Source organism: Pan paniscus, chromosome 2 (genome assembly GCF_029289425.2).
Source record: "Pan paniscus chromosome 2, NHGRI_mPanPan1-v2.0_pri, whole genome shotgun sequence".
Lineage (NCBI taxonomy): Eukaryota > Metazoa > Chordata > Mammalia > Primates > Hominidae > Pan > Pan paniscus.
Window position 1 is genome coordinate 4,505,464 of NC_085926.1, and position 19,941 is coordinate 4,525,404.

Here is a 19,941-nt window from a genome sequence, read left to right on the forward strand (position 1 = left end):
ATGGGGAGAGAGGCTATTTAAGGCAATGGCAGTGGATTTCCCCAAAGACAAGGGTTTCATACACGTAGAGTCTGGAACGGGAGTCCAGGCTGTACCACTTAACTCGAGGGGTCATTTGGGAAGTTACCTGATTTCTCTGAGCCCTGGATTGTGCACCTGCCAAATAGATATAATAAATATACCTACAGTTGGTAAAACTCAATAGCATGACGCATGAAAACTGCATGTGGTCTGGGCTCAATAAAATCAGCCTCCCCATTGATTATTATCATTATTATTACTATTGTTATAACAGATCTTTAGGCGGCGTCAGGAAGTGCCTGTCTGGGATGCTATAATGCGTTTGGCTCACCACTATGCCCCAGCGCCTGGCACCTAGTAAACACTCAGGAAACGTTTGAGGAATGAATATACGTCATTTGAGGCAAGAGAGGGCAGTCGGCTGACTGCCTCCGGGCTTAGCTCTTCCCCTCCTTGCAAAAGCCGGAGCCCTAAGCAGCGTGTAGCCCGGGAGCCCAGGCATTACTTGGCAGCGGGTGAAACCCACCTTGCCCCATTCGGAGCTCTTGGAGAGCGCCCCGCCTGGACGCGCATCTCTGTGTGAGCGGCTCTTTCCTAAGCCCTTATTTTTCTGGTTTGCGATTTATTTACTTAAGCATTTACAGCTCCCAGGAGCAGAGGGGCTGCTAGAGGTAGGGTCAGGACTGAGGTCGCGGTTTGTATTTATTTTCTGCCTCCCAATCTCAGAGCCGGCAAGTCACAACACGGCTCCTTTATTTGCGCACCGGAGAGGTCTGCCTTTCTTTACCTCCTCACGGGCGATAAAAGACAAGCAACTCGGGCTCAGAAAAGTGCTCTCACGCGACTTGCCTGTGTCTCCGCTTGCGTGGACCGTCGCTCCCAGGCTTGGTTTTTCGTGCAAACCCGAGCAGGGCGGAGCAGATTAAATAAAGACACCTCGCGCCTTTAATCCTTGACCGCAAACACTGGCGTTTTTGTGCCCCGGATTTCTGAAATTCTTGGCTCGGGGACCCAAGGCAGGGGGAGGGAGGGCTTGTAAAAACTTCCCAAAGCAGAAATCCGAGCTCCTAGCCCCTCCCCGGCCCCAGTAACACCTGGATTCCAGGGAAGGGGGGCAGCTGGAGGAGAGGGGTCCCCAAGGGTTGCGGGCGCTTCCCAGGGGTGACTTTGAACGGCTGGCTCCAAGCCCTACCGACCCCAGCCAAGGAACCGGCTCAGCAGCCTGAAAGCCTCGCAGGACGCCCCTCCCCTGTCCCCGCACGCGTCTATTTAGGGCCCAGCCCGGGCGCCCAGGGGATTCTGGGACTTGTAGTCCCTCCCCGCGGCCTCAGGCGCCGCCACGACCCAGTACTTGGACTACATTGCCCAGGGAGCTTCCCGGCCTATATAAGCCACCCGGAGCCGCTTTAAAGTGCAGTAACCATGTGGATGTGCTGCTGAAGCGTTTCCTCAAGCTCGCTGGGGTGGGAGGAGAGGAGGAGGAGGAGGAGGTGGTGGAGGAGGAGGAGGCAGGGGGTGGAGAGAGAGAAAGCGCACGCCGAGAGGAGGTGTGGGTGTTCCGCTTCCATCCTAACGGAACGAGCTCCCTCTTCGCGGACATGGGATTACCCAGCGGCTGCTAACCCCTCTCCTCGCCCTGCTCCCCCAAACCGGCGTGGCTCCCCGGGCACCAAGGTAGCGGCTGGGGCCGGGCAGAGGGCGCGGGGAGTTGGCACTGGCTCCCCGGGCGCAGAAGTTTTTGCCCCGCTCTCGGGGAGATCTTGATGGATGTGCATGCACTTGGCATGCATTTGGGGGTTCCTTTACTGCGGGCAGTTGTTTTGGGGGGAGCTCATTTGAAGCTTAAAAAACAAATATCCTCTACTCTAGTGCGTGGCTTTGGGGGCTCCCCATTCTGGTCTGATGTGGCATTCCCCCAAGTTGGAAACTGTTGCTGCAGCTGCAGGAAATAGTTTTTTTTTTTTTGAAGAGAGGTTGTGGGGGTGTCATATGTGAGTCTGCTCAAGGAAATAATCTTTCTAAAAATGTATCCCTCTCTTGCGCTCCGTGGTTGGGAGAATAATGCATGTGTAGGGGGCCCCCGTGGGGAGGGTTTTTAAAAACGGAAGAAAACCGGGGGAGCGGTGAGGGATGAAGTGTGGACGAAGCTCATGTCCAATGAGGATGCGGGCTTCGGATACTTGGCCTCCTCGCCGGGAAACAAGTGCTTTGGGATCTGCCAAACACTTCCCTTAGTTCCAGCCTCCCGCACGTTCGAAGTTTGTGCGTGCCTAGTCTCAATGGTCAGTTACATCCTGGAAATAAGTAAGCGTAGTTACCTGGAATCTTCTCCCAAGCGATCCCACCAACCTGCCTACCAAGTTTGGGGGCGGGGGGGCTGTCCCCAGTGAAGGAGGCTAAAGAAGGTGGAAACTTGTCATTTGGAGCATTTCTGTTAGAGCTCCTCTTCCGCGGTCTGGTACTCAGTCTTCTTTCTTTCTAAATATTTAGGAGCTGACTACAGAGGAGCAGGATTTGCACCCCTCGCTGGGCTTGTTTTGGCAACAGAGTGCCTGACCCGGGTCAGGTGAGTGTGGAAGCCTGAGTGCTGTAGTCAATAATGAGTTTTTGTCCTAAGCCTATTTTAAGTTCTATCTAAACCGCCAAGGAGGTGGGGAGTAAGAAAGAAAAAGAAACTCCGTGGCTCAGTCTTCAAAATTTGCCTCTGCCTTTGGTGAGGGCTTTTGGGAGCAGAGGTCCAGTGGACAGTCCGTTTCTTGGACGTAGCTGAGAATTGAAGGAGCCTGAAGGTTTATGAGAGAGGAGGGGGAAAGGCCATTAAATGGAGCAATAAAACGGCGGCCCATTGCCGGTCTGAAAAGCATGCTGATGATTTAAATTCTGAAGGATACAGTGCATTTCATATGCCAAAATGTGTAAGCAGTATTAACTGCCTCTCTCCTTCAAGAAATAGTCACTCTTTTCTAATTTTGAACGTGTGCTTAATCAGAGTAGGTTGGATTGCAAGAAATGAAAGTGGTTGCTGCAAGTTGAAAGAATTAGAACTTTAAAAAGGGAAGTGAGTTATTGAAGCTTAAGGTGGTAGCATCCAGCCCTTGACTCAAGCCACCTGAGTGTCAAGGAATCTGGCAGGTCCCTGTTGTTTTGGGGCCCGTGGTGGAATATGAGCTGAGAGCAGCATTTATCTGTAAACACAACAGTTCCTATTTTTTCCCCAAAATGGTCAGACTGCATTTGAAGAGTGGGAGGTTTCAACGGGTGCACGTACATCGCTATTGCTGCAGATTTGGCTATCAAGAGTTTTTTCTCCTGAAATGTTCAGGAACATGGTAAATAACAGGGTAACAGAGGTAGGTGGGGGTGGGTGGCTGGGTCTTAATAACTTTTTTAACATTCTAAATATTTAGCTGTTCCCTGGGCTACAATCTTTGGGCTTTTCTAATGAGAAAATAAAAGTCAGACACTTCATTATAGTGGTATAGTGCTTTTGTTTCCTGTTGATAAGATCCTCAGGAGTACTGGCGGAGTGAGAAGCATTTGGATGTGAGAACTCTAGTTTCTTCTTGGAGTTCTGTTGACTCACATGGCTGTGTGGGTGCTCATAGAGCCAAGGATTAGGCCCAGTTCCCCTCTTCAGAATTAGCTGTACAGCAAGGAGAAACTGGTCCACAGACTCTTTTCTAACTGGTTGCTAAAAATAATAAGATGGACACATTAAGTACTTGTAAGCCAGGTCCAGAGCCATGTATCTCAGAAACCCTGTGCGTCAGATGCAGGTGAAGAAACTGAGGTGCAGAGAGTGAAATCACTTGCCCAGTAGCTAGTACAAAGTAGGAGCAGGGTGTAACCTCAGGCGGTGAGGCTGTACTGCATCCCACAAATGGACCTCAGTTGATTTGGGGATGGTGGTGGTGAGAGGGAAGCTAGGAAAAATGGTAAACTTACTGCTATTGATGAAATAACTTGCATACCTCCCACCAATGATGAAATAATACATAACATTGATGTAAGAAGGAAAGGATGTAGCCACAAACATAGGGATAAAAGAGTGCAGATATTTGAGGAGGTATTAGATACTGTAATGAGTTCATTTTGGAAAGCCTGAATGGGGAGAGTAAAAAGAAACAAAACCACAAGGAACATTATGTAAGTTAAGCATTAGGTTCACCTCCTAGCTGAAATACATCTTGATTATTTACATCAAAGAATCTGAGTAGGTTAAAAGGATCAGGCGTTTCCCCATCTGAATAATTCGAAAGTTTAAACTGCAGTTAGACTGCAATGTGAAATGTTGATACCTTTTCATATACCTTCCAGTTTGCTCTGCAGCCAGTTGTGCAGACGTTTTTGTTCTCCATTTTTTCTTTCAAGTTCATGTGTGTGTGTGTGTGTGTGTGTGTGCATATGTACACTGAAAGTACAATCTGCTCTTTGAATAATTCAAATCAGAACAGAAAATCCTTTCAAGATATCATTCTTATCAGGCAGGGAAAGTTCTTCATGTTCTAAGTGAATTACTCTGGCTCTTGCCTTGAGACCCATGAAAGTCATTTGGGGTTGACAATGGTATCTATTTAAACCAAGTGATTGTCTTTTGGAGGGAATTGGCATCTTTTCTTTAGGAATGAGAAGTGGAATGGTTGCTTAGAAAAAAATAGATGGATGAACTCCACAGAAAGATCAACAGTCTTTTTCTTCAAAATATTTTTAAGTGAGGAAGATCAGGGTGTTGGTATTGCGGGGAGGGAGGAGAGTGGGCAGAGAGAAAGATAAAAAAGAAACCTTTAATCCAATGGTGTGCAACCAACTGACTTCCAGAGGGGGGAATATCACATAGCTTTTCAACTCATTTATAAAGATATCATGGAAACTCTGTCTGATTTCTTCATGAGCAGCTCTTAGAAAACAAACAAAAATAAAACAAACACCAAATATGAACAACAGAAAAAACAGCCAAAATAAAAGTAGGCCTGGAGTTAGGTTTCTAGGTCAAGCTGTCTTTGGCTACATCTAATTAAGGAGTCTCCACAGGGCCAGTGTCTATCTTGTTTACTATTGGTTTGATTTTTAAAAATAAAACACATGCATTTGCAGGCTGTCTGTTAACCAGAGGTCCATGCAGTTTTTTTTTTTCCATTTTTGCTGTTTTAAGTTTGTGCATAGCTCAATTGATGAATGCAATTAAGGCTTGAAGTCAGTGATGTGAATGACATAACTTCTATGATTCCTTACAATTCTCTTGATTTCTGTGGTTCTGAGATGATTGCTAATGAGAATAAGCCAGATACACCACTGAAACCGTCACCCATTCAACTTTGAGATTTCTAAATGGGATGTAGTTTAAGGCACATGGTGTGGTAAATCTATTTAACAGACTCTAAGACCTGTTCAAGTTGTTGTGTGTGATTCAAATGTTTTATTCTTTATTCAACAAATTTCTTGAGCACCTGCTATGTACTAAGATGTATTCCAGGTGCTCAGGATATAGCAATGAACAAACCATCCCGTTCCCAAGAGGCTTACATCTCAGTTGGTGGGAGGCAGCCAATATAAATAAGCAAGTAAGTATGATAGTATTAGAGGTAGTAAAAGCTACGGAGAAAAAGAAAACTGGTTAAGGGGGGAACAGAAAATAACAAGTGGAGAAATTAGATCCCTTGTGCATTGCCGGTGGGAATGTTACATGGTGAAGCTGCTGTGGAAAACAGCATGGCAGTTACTAAAAAAAATTAAACATAAAATTACTATATGTCCCAGCAATTCCACTTCAAGGTATATACTTTAAAAAATTGAAAGTAGGGACGTGAGCAGATATTTGTACACCTGTGTCAATAGAAGCATTATCACAGTAGCCAAAAGGTAGAAACAACACAAGTCTACTGATGAATGAACAGATAAACAAAATGTGAAATATACATACAATGGAATATTATTCGGCCTTAAAAAGGGAATTCTGACACATGCTACAATGTGGATGAACCTTGAAAACATGCTAAGTGAAACAAGCCAGAAATAAAAGGACACATATTTTATGATTTTTCTTATAGAGGCATCTAGAGTAGTCAGATCCCTGCAGACAGAAGGTAGAATGGGGATTGCTGGGGGAGATAGAAGACAGGAAGGGGGAGTTAGTGTTTATTGAGGATAGAGTTTCAGTTTGGAAAGATGAAAAAGTTCTGGAAATGGATGGTGGTGATGTCACACAACAGTGTGAATGTACTTAGTGCCACTGAGTTATAACATTTCAAAGTGGTATATTTTATGTTATGTATATTTTACAGTAATTTAAAAAAGCAACAAAACATGATGAGGGGTATTAAGGGAGTACTCAGGTGGGGATTAGATCTTTACTACATGACATCTCAGCACAGATCTGAAGGAGGCAAACGAGTTGACCCTATAGCTGTCAGGGAAAAAGTGTGTTCCCAATGTCAGAGCAGCAAGTACAGAGGCCGTGAGATAGGAGTGTTTGTGACATGTTGGAGGAAGGAGAAGAAGGCCAGGGGAGAGTGCTAGGAGTTCAGGAGGGAGAGGGAGTCAAGGTCCAGACCTGTAGGGACCAGATTTTGCAGGTCAACAGTGGTTTATCTGAGGACTTGTAAACTCTCACGGAATTCTCAGTGTGGTTTTCAACATCACAAAACTACATTGTCCTTTCTGAAGAGACTCTGGTAAGGTTGGCAGGATCACATACCAGATGGGAACTCGATAGGGGGTAAAACCCAGATTTCTGGACTGTCTGGTTAATGACAGGACTTACCTGGAGTTGTAATTCACTTCAGTAGAAAAGGAAAGTTTGACAAATAGGTGAACGTACAGTTGACTTGGAGAGCAAATTGTAAGAACATAATGATAATCCTGGAGTTTCAACACAAACCCATGTCTTACCGCCACCCTGCGGCGTATCCAGTGTCGTTTTAAGAGATATTTACAAGGAGGACTAATATTCTGCTCTCCAGCATCCTTGAGGAATTAGAAGCTTCACATCAGTGATTCTCCTTAATAAGTGAGGTGGACCCCTGCACATGTGCAAACTTAAAGCAAACCTCAAATTTTGTTACTTATTACGTAAGATATACATATTCATGTAGCACACACCTTGGACTCGGCTACTCAGGGGACGGAGGCAGGAGAATTACTTGAGCCCAGGGGTTTGAGGCTGTAATATACTATGATTGCATCTGTGATAGCTACTGTACTCCAGCAAGACCCAATTTCTGTTAAAAAAATTTTTTTAAGGAGAAAAAGATAGCATATTCATTGTAGTGCAACATTAGGAAATAAAGAGGAGCAATGAAACAAAACAAAACAATTCAACTATTCGAGATTAGGGTTTCAGGCTTTTCCTCTAAGTATGCATATGTAAAATTTATGTATATATTTAAATTTCATAAAAAGGGACTAACACAGTATCTCTCATTTGGTAAATTACCTTTTGTACATCTTGAACATCTTTTTAATAAACAGACATCTGTGTCTCATTTTTCTAAATGTGCCTACCCCTTTGATGGCCTTTCATTTTTATTGAGTCTAGGTTTATACTTCCCTGATATATATACGTATATAAATAGATATTTGTAAAAAATACATAATATAATAATTTTACACATACACGTATTTAACAGTTTGAATTAGGATCCAAATAAGGTAAATACATTACAAATGGTTGATGTTCACTCATCTCTGTATTTCCTCTACAGATCTTTTTTCCATGCATTTTTTTTGTTGTTATTGAAGAAACTGGGTGATACACGTCTCCACAGTTTAGACTTTGCTGACTGCATCAGTGCAATGTGGTTTAACATGTTTCTGTATCCCCTTGGGGTACCATAATTTGGTAGTTAGATGTAGAGGCTTCATCAAAGTTAGGTTCTTTTCTTTTTTAAATTGAGAAGGGGTCTCACTGTGTTGCCTCGGCTGGCCTTGGACTCCTGGTCTCAAGCAATCTTCCTGCGCCAGTCTTCCCAGTAGCTGGGACTCCAGTAAGTCTGCTCTGTAAACTTTGCTTAGGGGGGTGTGAGATGTTGGATGTCTACTCTTGTTATATTAGCACCCCTTGATGCTCACTACCTGAATCCATTAGTTCTCTAGTCAGTGAGAAATGGGCTGGTAAAGTTCCTGAGATTTTGACACAGCCCTTGTTGTCTTTGCTAGCTTTTATGATTTCTGTATAACAAGATGTTCCAGGCTCATCTTCTCTATTTCTTATCCCAGACCGAGAATCGGCCTTTTCTCCAAGGAGCCTTTGCTCTTTTAAGAGGGAAATTTTGTTTGTTTTGTTTTTTTGAGACAGAGTCTTACTCTGCTGCCCAGGCTGGAGTGCAGTGGCATGATTTCAGCTCACTGCAACTTCTGCCTCTTGGGCTCAAGCTACCCTCTCACCTCAGCCTCCTGAGTAGCTGGGACTATGGGCATTCACCACCACACCTGGCTAATCTTTTTTGTTTTTTGTAGAGACGGGATCTCGCCATGTTGTCCAGGATGCTCTCAAACACCTAGGCTCAAGCAGTGTTCTCACCTTGACCTCCCAAAGTGTTGGGATTACAGGCGTGAGACGTCATGCCTGGCCAAAATGGTATTTAGAGATCTCCACCTAGGGCCAAGTAGGTACTCTTGTCATCCTCATCTTACAGACGAGAAAACAAATTAAAATGAAGAAAACTTAAAACTTGAATTTCCTAGGTGAAAGCATTTCCAAAATGCAATTGACCTATCCTTGCCTTTTTGCAAAGAATTCTGAATATAATCTAAACTTTTTTTAAAAATTGGTTTTGGGTTTAGCCTTAGTGTCCTGAGGCTAAGACATCATTGTTCTCCCCAGATGAGCAGGAATGTTACTCTTGTTCTGTATCCGTGTTTTTCAAACTCTGTGGAAATGCACTAAGAGGTTGTTAAATCAATTTAGTGGGCCTTGATGAACTTTTTATTTTTAGTTTTTGAAACAGGGTCTTGCTCTGTTGCCAAGGCTGGAGTACAGTGACATGATGTTGGCTCACTGCAGCCTCAACCTCCCAGGCACAAGCGATCCTCTCACCTCGGCCTCCTGAGTAGTTGGGACCACCAGCGTGACCCACCACTCCTGGCTAATTAAAAAAAAAATTTTTTTTTTTGTAGAGATTGGGTCTCCCTGTATTGTCCAGGTTGGCCTTGAACTTCTAGGCTCAAACGATCCTCTCGCCTTGGCCTCCCAAAGTGCTGGGACTGGAGGTGTGAGTCACCAGGCCCAGCCAAACTTTTTTTTTTTTAATGACATGCACTAGAATAGAAAACATGGAAGTGTATTTCGTGGATACTTAAAAAGAACTGTGTATGTTGCAACAAAATTCTTTGTCTCACATACACAATGAACATTGGGTTGTAAGTTCAATAGTTTTCTTATTCTGAGCTGCAGTCAAAAGTTTGAGAAACACTGTACTACATCTTTGCCACTCCAAGTGTGGTCCCCAGACCAGCGTTACTGACATTAACTGGGAACTTGCTAGCAATTGCAGACTCTCAGACCCTACTCCACATTCACTGAATGAGAACCTACATTTTTGCAAGATCCTCAAGTGATTCACACACACGTGAAAATACGAGAAGATCTGCATTGGAGGATGCCTGTCCCTGTGCTTTTTCAGTCCTTGTCATTTAGTGGTTCCTTTGCTTTTTCATGGCTAGCTCTCACCTGTTGAGGCTGAAGCTGACCTTTGTACTTTTCCCCTGCAGCCTTATTTTCAGTGAAGTGGAAAGGTAGGCTAATCACCAACCTGAGGTGAGAGTAAGTAGTTTTCACATGATTCCCTCTCCAACAAACATGGGAACTTTGATGCTTACATTTGGGGGAGCTTTTATTCGCTGTTCAGATGAAGGCAGAAAGAGACCAGAAGGTACATGTACCCCTACTTAGAGTTGTGAAGTCACTGCTGTTCACCTGCTGTCATGGGACAATGAGGAACTTATGTTTTATCATACTTTCTGACCTGTCCCATCAGCAGAACTTCTGGACGGCTTGATATAATGCGGCTTATCAGAAGAAGATGAACATAAGAAAAATATCACTAGTCTCCAAGTTTCTTGCTGTTCTTTTGCATTTCAGAAGGAGCTTTGTCTGGGAAATGATTTTCTTTTGCAAGAACAGCTTAAAAGCATCCCAAGCACATATTTCTGAACAGAAAAAGCTGATACGACACCCAGACGACGGACATTCATTTGTTTGCCTTGTCGTGTGTGTGTATGTTCTGCCTCATGTGTCCCTCCCCACCCCCGTCTGTCCACCTCGCCAGATCCTTCTATTCCTTAGGGCCCAGCCCAAATGCTTCCTCCTCTGGGAAGTTTTTTATGATACTTGAGAATCTGTCATTTGAAACTCCAGGGCCCTAAAACCTATTTTCCTTTTGGGCCTTTTTTTTTTTTTAACTCATAAGAATACCTGGCACACAGGAAGTGCTTACACAATAAGTAATTTGTATATATGTTTTTTCTCCCTTTGAAGGCTGCTTGGAAAAACTAATTTTTTGTACCCCTCTCTCCTTTTTTTTTTTTTTGAGAAGGAATCTCGCTCTGTCACCAGGCTGGAGTGCAGTGGCCTGATCTCAGCTCACTGCAACCTCCGCCTGCCAGGTTCAAGCGATTCTCCTGCCTCAGCCTCCTGAGTAGCTGGGTCTACAGGCATGTGCCACCATGCCCAGCTAATTTTTATATTTTTAGTAGAGATGGGATTTCACCATGTTGGCCAGGATTGTCTCGATCTCTTGACCTCATGACCTGCCCACCTTGGCCTCCCGAAGTGCTGGGATTACAGGCGTGATCCACTGCGCCTGGCCCCTGTACCCCTCTCCTGATTAAATATTTCTTGAACTGGCATCTTTCTTTGAAAAGCCTTACAGCCAGGCATCGTGGCTCACGCCTGTAATCCTAGCACTTTGGGATGCCAAGGTGGGTGGATCACCTGAGGTCAGGAGTTTGAGACCAGCCTGGCCAACATGGTGAAACCCCATCTTTACTAAAATTACAAAAAAGTTTAGCTGGGCATGATGGCGGGCACCTGTAGTCCCAGCTACTTGGGAGGCTGAGGCAGGAGAATTGCTTGAATTCAGGAGGTGGAGGTTGCAGTGAGCTGAGATCGCACCACTGCACTCCAGCCTAGGGGGCAGAGTGAGACTCCATCTCAATAAAAAGAAAAAAAGAAAAGCCCTTTATTGCAGAGGGTGACGTGAGGACCATGTAGAGATATATTAAGCATTTCCTTTTGATAGCTTTTGAGGTGTTGTTCAGTACAAATCTCTACAGGACATTCGTCTTGGGAAACTGTTGAGTATTCATAAAAGGGAGTGGAAAAATCAGGTAGTGAAACCAAGCTGCTTTCAGGTCATATTGGTATTGCCCTGGTGAGCCACAGGATGGGGACTCCGCAGTACCGAGTGTTGACTGCTTCTTGGGTAAGGGGCAAAACATGGAACATCTGTGCATCTGTTTCCTCTTCTGTAGAATAGGTGTAAAAATAAAAATACCTGCTTCGGGTCATTGCTGCCGAGTTGTCTAAAAACAAATGTTTGCAGAAGGCGTTACAGATAAAAAAACAAAGCAAAACCTATCTATGTCCTAAAGCAGTGGTCTCATTGGGGACAGGGAGAGTGATTTTTGTCCTCCAGGGGACATTTGGTATCGTCTGGAGACATTTTTGGTTGTTCTATCTGGCAGGCAGGGGTGGGGTGCTACTGGCATTTTGTGAACAGATCCTACGGTGCACAGGATAGCCCCCCACCCCCCTGCCCCACCACACACACACACAACGGAGACCTCTCTGCCCTAGAATGTCAGTAGTGAACCGGTTAAGAAACCCTGTCCTTGAGTGAATTTTTCTGGCTTGGTGAGACTTTTGTCTCTCTCTGAGGATATTGACCTAACTTCATTTGCTGGTTTTTTGAGGTTTGGGCTATGTGGGCAGAGGGATGTCTCTTCAGGCTGGGACTGACTTCAACTTTTTAACAAAATAAGCACCCTCCCCCTCTCGCCCCCTCCCAAAACCAAAAAACCAAAAAACACTGGCCTTGGTATCTGGAGCCCTGTGGTCTATCTTTGGCCACTCATCAGCTGTGTGACCTCCAAGAAATCACTAGGCCTCAGGTTTGTTTTTTCTACCCGTAAATTAAAGAGTTTTAGCTAAATGCTCTCCACTCACCAAATCTGCAGCTCTCTGCCTTGGAAATACTGAGCTTTTGGTTGGCTTCTCTTACTTTGGCCTTGAAGAATAGAAGCCATGATACCAAATGTCAGTGCGGGCATCTTTTTTTGAGAAATAACTTTGTAGATATTGTACCTGGTTGGGGAAAAGGTTATTTAGCAGACATGTCTGAAAAAGCGAGTAGGTTTATTTTTGTGTGTGTATGTGTGTTGCGGCGGGGGGAATGGAGAATGAGCAACGTTGTATTATACTGGAGAATCACTCCTCTGAACTTCAGATTTACAGCTGCTGTTTCTGGGAGGCCATGAAGGGCCTTGCTTAAAGCTGAAACTTCTGAGTTGGTGTCTTCCTTTGGGACTGCCTGAAAACGAAAGCATAATACAATTTTCTATGCTCCCAGAGAAGTGCTTTTTGCAAGAGAATAAATTATCTGATGATGGGGACATGCTGCATTTCTGAGGACGATCTGATTAGCAGCTAATGGGACAAGAAGGCAAGGAGGGGGAGCTGTGTGAAAACGTGTGGGGAGGAGGGTGGCATTATGTCCAAGTCAAAAATGTGCTGTTCCTCCTCGTTTCACAATAAAGATGATATCGCCAGCATCTTTGCTCAAAGGAAGTCCAAAAGTAACCCTGAGAGTGCCCAGAAACAGGAGCAGAGACTGTTGTAAAGGGAGCTTTTTTCTCCCTCTTGAAAAAGTCAACCGTAAATGTGTTAGGTTTTCTCTACCTCGTATTTACAGCCATGTTACCATATATGTACCTGGGTGAGGGCATCGCAGGGAGACTTGTGCTCACTCTGTAGGGAGTTTCCTTGGCCTCTTTCCAGGAGATTGATCAAATGCCAGTAGCTCTTCCTTTTCCTGGGCATACTCCTTTTTTTTTTTTTTCCTGTGAAAGACCTCATGGTTTGCCAGGCTCGGCCCATCTTTAACCTGCCCTGCTGGGTGCTGCTTGACCTAAAAAGTGAAACGGTGCCTTTTTGTCTTCGTCCTTATCCTCGGTTCTGAGGGGCCAACTGCCTTATGGCCTCTTGGCTTGCCAGGTGCTTTGAGCAAAAGCCCTGTGTGTGAGCCCCTCTCTTTGCTGCCTAACTTTAAAGGAAGCTTTTTTTCCCCTTGTGTTTGAGAAGGAGTCTCGTCTGTCACCCAGGCTGGAGTGCAGTGGCATGATCTCAGCCCACTGCAACCTCCACCTCACAGGTTCATGCGATTCTCCTGCCTTGGCCTCCCAAGTAGCTGGGACTACAAGCACAAGCCACCACGCCTGGCTAATTTTTGTATTCTTAGTAAAGACGGGGTTTTGCCATGTTGGCCAGGATGGTCTCAAACTCCTGACCTCAAGTGATCCACCCACCTTGGCCTCCCAGAGTGTTGGGATGACAGGCATGAGTCACTGTGCCTGGCCTAAAGGAAGCTTTTTGGTTTTTATTATTTTTAAAGCAAGCAGCAAGAAAACCAGCACCAAAGGACGTTGGCAAGGGCCTTTTGTTTTTTAGGAGGTGGAGGTAGTGTGGATATGCCAAGAAAGAATGGGGAAGGCTGATGGACTTGTTGGCTACATTTTTTAGCAGAAGAATGACTGTCCAAATGCAGGTGCTTTGGGGCTAGGTGGCAAAGCTTGACGACTGGAGGATAGACACAAAGGGTGCTGTGTGAGTGAGATGCTGGCATTCACTCCTCACCTGGCTGTGCTTTGGTGGTTCTGGTTTTATTAGGAATAGTGGGGAAAACATTGTTGGAGTTGGCATTGACATGTTGAGGTCAGTGCATCTCATGTGTCCCTTTTGTATATTCACTTGTCATTTGGACTTTGCTGTTTGGCAGAGCTGATCCTCTGCTGATTATAAGCCTAAGAAGTTTAGAAAGAGTAGTTTATGAGAATAGAAAATAGAACAGATTAGAAAGTAGAGTTATAACAGTGAATAGGAATGCTTCCTCCGTCCCCCTTTCTATGTGCTAAGTAAGCATATTTTCTTTTTCACAATTAATTGTCAACATAACTATGAGATAAGCCCTCATTATCCCCATTCTGCAGATGAGGAAATGGAGGGCCAGATAAGGGAAGTAACTTGATTGACTTCCCATTACATTTAGAATAGAAGGCCAACTTTTTACCCTGGCTTGTGAAGTCCTACTGGCTCTATCTTCTCTACCCTGTCTTTAACCTGTGCTTTCTTCCTTTCCCCATTAATGCTGCAGACATTGGGCTGGCTTTCTGTTTCTGGAATTTGCTAAGCTCTTTTCTGCTTTATGGCCTTTGTACTAGCCGTTTGCTCTACCTAAAATGCTCTTCCGCCTGATTTTTTTTTGCATGACTGCCTATCTTGACTTTCAGGTCTTCGCTTAAACATCTCATCTTGTTTTTTCTGACCAGCCAAAATTGCATTGTCACTTAATCATATCACCAGTTTTAATTTTTTGCATATACTCATCACTATCTGATTTGTCTTGCTTGTTTTATCTGTTTGTTTCCTGTCTGTCTGCCCTCACTAGAATATAGGTATCACGGGAGCAGGGACCTTGTATGTCTTGCTTTGATCTGTATCCCCAGTACCTAGTATAGGGGTGGCATATAGTAGGTATCAATAAATATGTTCGATAAGAAGGAAGATTTAAGTTTCAAATGGAACAGTTCACTTTCTAGAGCCCTGGCTGTTCAGTTGTATATTTTGCATTTTCATCCTGTTATAGAAAGTTTCCAAACTTATACAGTGAGAGTCCTAAGCACACAGTCATTGCCAGGACAACTCTTAAAGAAGTTTATGGCAGCAGTTTTCAAACTTCTGGCTCTCAGGAGCTCTTTTCATGCCTAAAAAGAATTCAGGACCCTAAAGAACTGTTGATGTGAGTTACATCTGTCTGTATTTACAATCTTAGAAATTAACACTGAGAAAATGAACACTGAAAAAATATTTTTAAAAACCAATTACACATTAACGTATTGACATATTTTTAATGAACAATAAGAATATTTTCCCAAACAAAAATTTTGAGAAGAGTAGCAATTTTTTTTTTTTTTTTTGCGAATCACTTTGAGGTCTGGCTTCACAGAACACAGCCGGATTCACAGATCATATATCTGTTTCTGTCTTCAGTCTGTTGTTACATCATGTGCCTTGCAGCCTCTGGAAAACTTCACTGTACACGTGTGAGAGACTGAGTGAAAATGAAAATAATGCCCCGATGTTATTGTGAAAATAGTTTTGACCTTGAAGTTTCCCTGACCCTTGGGCCACCAGCTCCTAGAGTACCTAGGTAATTTGAAATGTGGGGTTGTGGCATGGAACATTAGAGAGAGGGAGAAATTGAAGGCTTAAGTGACAGGGTGCAATTGACCATCTGTAAGTCTGGGTATTGTATCAGATCTTTCTGTTCAGAAAAAAATGCACGGGGATACTTTTCAGTTGTTTTTGTAAAACAAAATTGCTTCCTAAAGATCCTCCTGAAATGCAAAGAAACGCTGAGAATGTGGAAGCTAGTGGTACTTGTCCTACGTTCATCTTTTTCTTATGAGCGAGATTATACCAAGCAGTCCAGAAGTTCTGTAGTGGGATGGGTCGTTAAAAAAGTATAAAGCATAGGTTCCTCTCTGTGTCTGAGAACAGCAGCTTCAAGTGTAACTTCCTTTATAACTGTTAGTCTCCAACACTTACTTCGTTCTTTTTGTAGCTTTTGGCCTCAAATGAAGTTGTGTCCTACAATAGAAATTAGATTGATGCTTATTGCTCTTAGGTTCTGTCATAACTGGTGTTTAAGGAACCAGGATAGAAGCTTTTAATCATAGATGAGCTATATTCTGTGCTAGCCAGCTTCACTGTTTAAGGAGGTTAAATGATTACAAATTCAGGCTTCTGGGGAGTGTTTTGCGTGTGTCTTGGGTCAGTGATATATAAGATTTTCACTGTTAAGGTAATTGTGTGGTAAAATACAGAGGAGCTTGGTCATCAGGAAATTAATGGTGCACTGTGGGGACGAGGCGAGGGGTTGCAGGCATGGCAGGGGATCCAAAGGGTACCTGACTCTCATGCTCAGAAGGGTTTCATTTAAGGTCAGACTGTCAGTGGGACTCCCCTGCCACCCGATTACTGAAAGTCAGACTGTTCAGCCCCAGTGGCCAGGCGGCTTCATCTTAATTAAACGTAGGAGGCTTGCCTTTGTGTCTTGGTAAAAACTGGCAGGTCTGTGGTTTTGGGGTCCCTTAACTAGTATAAAGTCAATTTCTCATTTCCTCCCAAGCCTGTCCACCCTTGAAGATTAAGTGATCCCTTAGGTAACTTCTTGGTTAATGAAGTGTTCTACTTTAGTCTCAGTTTCAGGAGTTGTTAACTTTTAAATTTGGAATTCTGTGTAGGCGAAAATCAAGGTTTTTGTTTGTTTTTTTTTTTTTTTTTAAAGAATGTAATGCAATTAGTTAAGTGTGTGCAGTAGAACTAATAGATGGAAAAATTTCAATAAGTCAGTTTTCTGCCACAGTCAAATGAGTGAGTTTTCTATCACACTAAAAGCTTTTAGAAAAAAAAAAAAAATTCCAAACCTATCTTGAGCTGCTGCTTAAAATTAAATGAACATATTTCTTTTTTAGTGAGGCTGTGCTTTGGCCTGTTTTAACACCAGAGTGGAAGAGGTTCTAAATATTGAATTACTATCCCTTTGAAGAGGTTTCCACCACCCCCACTGCCAGCAGGGGACCTAGATTGATGTTAGAAGGCGGGGGAGTTGAGTTGAGGTCTGGCCAGCTTGGGTATTGTGAGTTTGGGTACTGAAAAACAACAGTACTTTGGAGATGCTGTCCAAGTATCAGCCACCTCGTGGGCTTACAGAGGATTTAAACATTTCTGGGATCCTTGTTTCTCCAGATGTATTTCCTAGAGTATTGACCAGGTAAGCAACATTCATCAAGTAGAGGAATCACAGGACAGAGGTGAGTGAAGACTTTGAAGGAACAAAAACGAATGTTTTCATTTCAGACTCATTCAGACATACAGAAAGTGAGCATAAAGGGCCAAGTATTGTGTTGACCACTTTATGTGGATTATTTGGTTTACTCCTCACAATGACCCTGAGAAATATGAAAGGTTGCCCCCTTTTTTTTACAGATAAGAGAGCTGAGGTTCAGAGAAGTTATGGAAGTTGCTTAAGGACACACAGCTGGTAATTTGTGAGGCTGGAATTCAGACTCACATATTCTGAGTCTGTTTCCAAGTGTACACTCTTGTCAGTACTCCAAGCCATTTTGGACATGTGGAGGGGATGGTCAATGGGGATAAAAGTTAGAGTATCTTTCCAGGGATAAAAGTTAGATATTTTGTTTCTTGCTTCCAAATTTCTCATAGAAATCTATTGAAAAGGGCCAAGTAGGTTTCTGTTCTTGATCTAACACTGTAAATTTGGCTTTAATTTGTTTTGGAGAGCAGTCATCTAAAAAACAAACCAGGTGTGGTGGCTCATGCCTGTAATTCCAGCACTTTGAGAGGCTGAAGCAGGAGGATTACTTGAGGCCAGAGTTCAAGACCAACCTGGGCACCATAGTGAGACCTTGTCTCTACAAAAATAAGAATGAAAAAACTTAGCCAGACATGGTGGTAGCACCGGTAGTTCTAGCTACTCAGGAGGCTGAGGTGGGAGGATCACTTGATCCTGGGAGGTCAAGGCTGCAGTGAGCTATGATTGAACCACTACATTCCAGCCTGGCTGACAGAGTGAGACCATGACTCTAAAAAACAAAACCAGTATAAACTCTTCTAGGCAGCAGATACAATAGCACTAAAGTGACATTGAACCCATATTTGACTGCTTGCTCTATCCCAGGTACTACCAGGTACTAGGATGCAACAGGAAAGAAGACAACTGAGGTTCTTGCCCTCATGAGCTTGCAGTCTAGTGGAGAAGACAAACAAACAAGTGAATAAGCAATGTTAGGACAGTGGTAGTGGACCCAGGTTGCTGTATAGAAGAGTATGTTGGAAACGTATAACCCAGATCTGGGAGGTCGGAGAGGGCTTCCCAGCGGTGGAGACATCAAACTGGGGCTGTGAAGGTGAGTGGGAGTTAGCCACAAGTGGTGGTGGGAGAGGGAGGGAGATGTCTCAGGCTGCAGAGACAGCATGTGCAAAGGCCCAGGGAACAGAGCATGGTGGGGGCCCTGGAAAAAAAATCATTATGGCTGGAGTATGGAGAGCAGGGCTCAAGGTAGGCAGGGCTAGATCATGAAGAGCTCGAAAGAGATGTTGGAAGGTTTTAAGCAGGGAAATGATATGGTCTGATTTATGTTTCTAAAATATCATGCTGGATGTTGTATGCCGAATAGATTGAGGAGGAAAGACAGATTCAGAGAAATGAGTAGGAAGGCCTTAGGGAGTCCAGTTGAGAAATGATACTGGCTGAGACTCAGGTTAGCAGGGGCAAGGGAGCTAGAAGAGTCAAGAGATATAGTAAAGCTTAAAGTCAGCAAAAATCGATGCTGGATTAGACTTTTTCATTCATTTATTCAACAGGCATTTACTGAATACCTACTATGTGCTAGGCATTGGTGTTTGGAATACAGTTGTATATAAAACACATCACACACAGATCTCTAGAATACAGCATGTGCCTTGTACGGTGTCAGACAGGAATTGCACAAGTAAATGTGAACTTGTAACTGAGATGAAGGCTGGGAAGGAGAGATCCATGGTCCAGAGTTTATAAGAGTGGAATTTAACTTCATCTGAGGGGATGGGGAAGATTTTCTGGTGGAAATCGTAGTTGAATTCAGAGCTGGAGGGTGACTTGGCTATAATTAGAGCAAGGGGTGGGGTAGGGACGAGAGTGTTGTGGGCTTGAGAAAACAGCACAGGCAAGGGCCCTGTGGCAGGGAACATGAGAGAGGGAGGACTGGAGGAGCCACCAGGCTTTGCTGGTGGTCACTGAGAAATGGCTATGAAGGAGGAACAGGTTGGGCAGGCAGGTAAATTCTTTTTGGTACATTGAGATGCCGTGAGCCGCTAGGAGCAAAACTCTAGTAGCTGTGGGACATGAGAGACAGATTTGGGAATCCTCTTCACGTAACAGTGACTGGAGCCAGCAGAGTGGACGAGAAGACCAGGAAAGGTATAGAGAAGGCAGAGAGCAATACAGACGCTGAAGAGCAGCTCTGGCTTCTCTTCCCCAGGGAGATCTTTCTGCATTTATTTTTTTCTTTATTTGCACCTTTCTTGGGAATAGAATCAAATCCTCCCTGCCCTTTTTTTTTTTTTTTTAATGCACAGCTCAGGGAGCAATTTCAATAGAGGGCAAAGGGAAGCTCAGCCAGAGGGTGGTGTGAGGCTCAACAAAGCTGCCACAGCCTCCCTCTGCAAGAGTGTCTCCCAGAGGCAGTGATCTACCTTTCTTTGCCTTGGCCAAAGCCACCCTGGAAGAATCCTGTTTTAACAGGTGCTTCCACCCATCAGAATGGTGGTGGGTGGCGGCCTAATAGTACTAGCATATATTGATGGCATGCCTACTTCATGCCAGATGCTTTGCTGAGTGTTTATAAATACCATCTTGCTGAACCTTATGTCAGCTTGCTGAGGTAGGTGCTCTTATTCTCCCCATTTTACAGCTGGGAAAAGCGAGGCTTAGGGAAGTTCTGGAACTTGCCTGAAGTTCTTCAGTGAGTAAGTGGCAGAGCTGGGGTTTGAACCTGGGCACTTTGACTCTGGAGCCTCAGCTCCTGCCTGCCATGGGCTGAGAGGTGCTCTTGAGGTCATTCTGCGTCAGGAATTGCGGGGAG

At 44.1% G+C, this 19,941-nt stretch overlaps 1 protein-coding gene across 1 annotated transcript in view; it reads left to right on the forward strand.

Moving 5' to 3' along the window:
- Nucleotides 1–1,436: 1,436 nt before the first annotated feature.
- Nucleotides 1,437–19,941, forward strand: part of ITPR1 (inositol 1,4,5-trisphosphate receptor type 1) — a 354,118-nt gene continuing 335,613 nt past the window's right edge. Inside the window, exons 1-2 of the mRNA XM_055109477.2 lie at nucleotides 1,437–1,695; nucleotides 2,512–2,587. The gene's annotated coding sequence lies outside the window, so the exon portion shown is untranslated. The remainder of the gene's footprint in view (nucleotides 1,696–2,511; nucleotides 2,588–19,941) is intronic.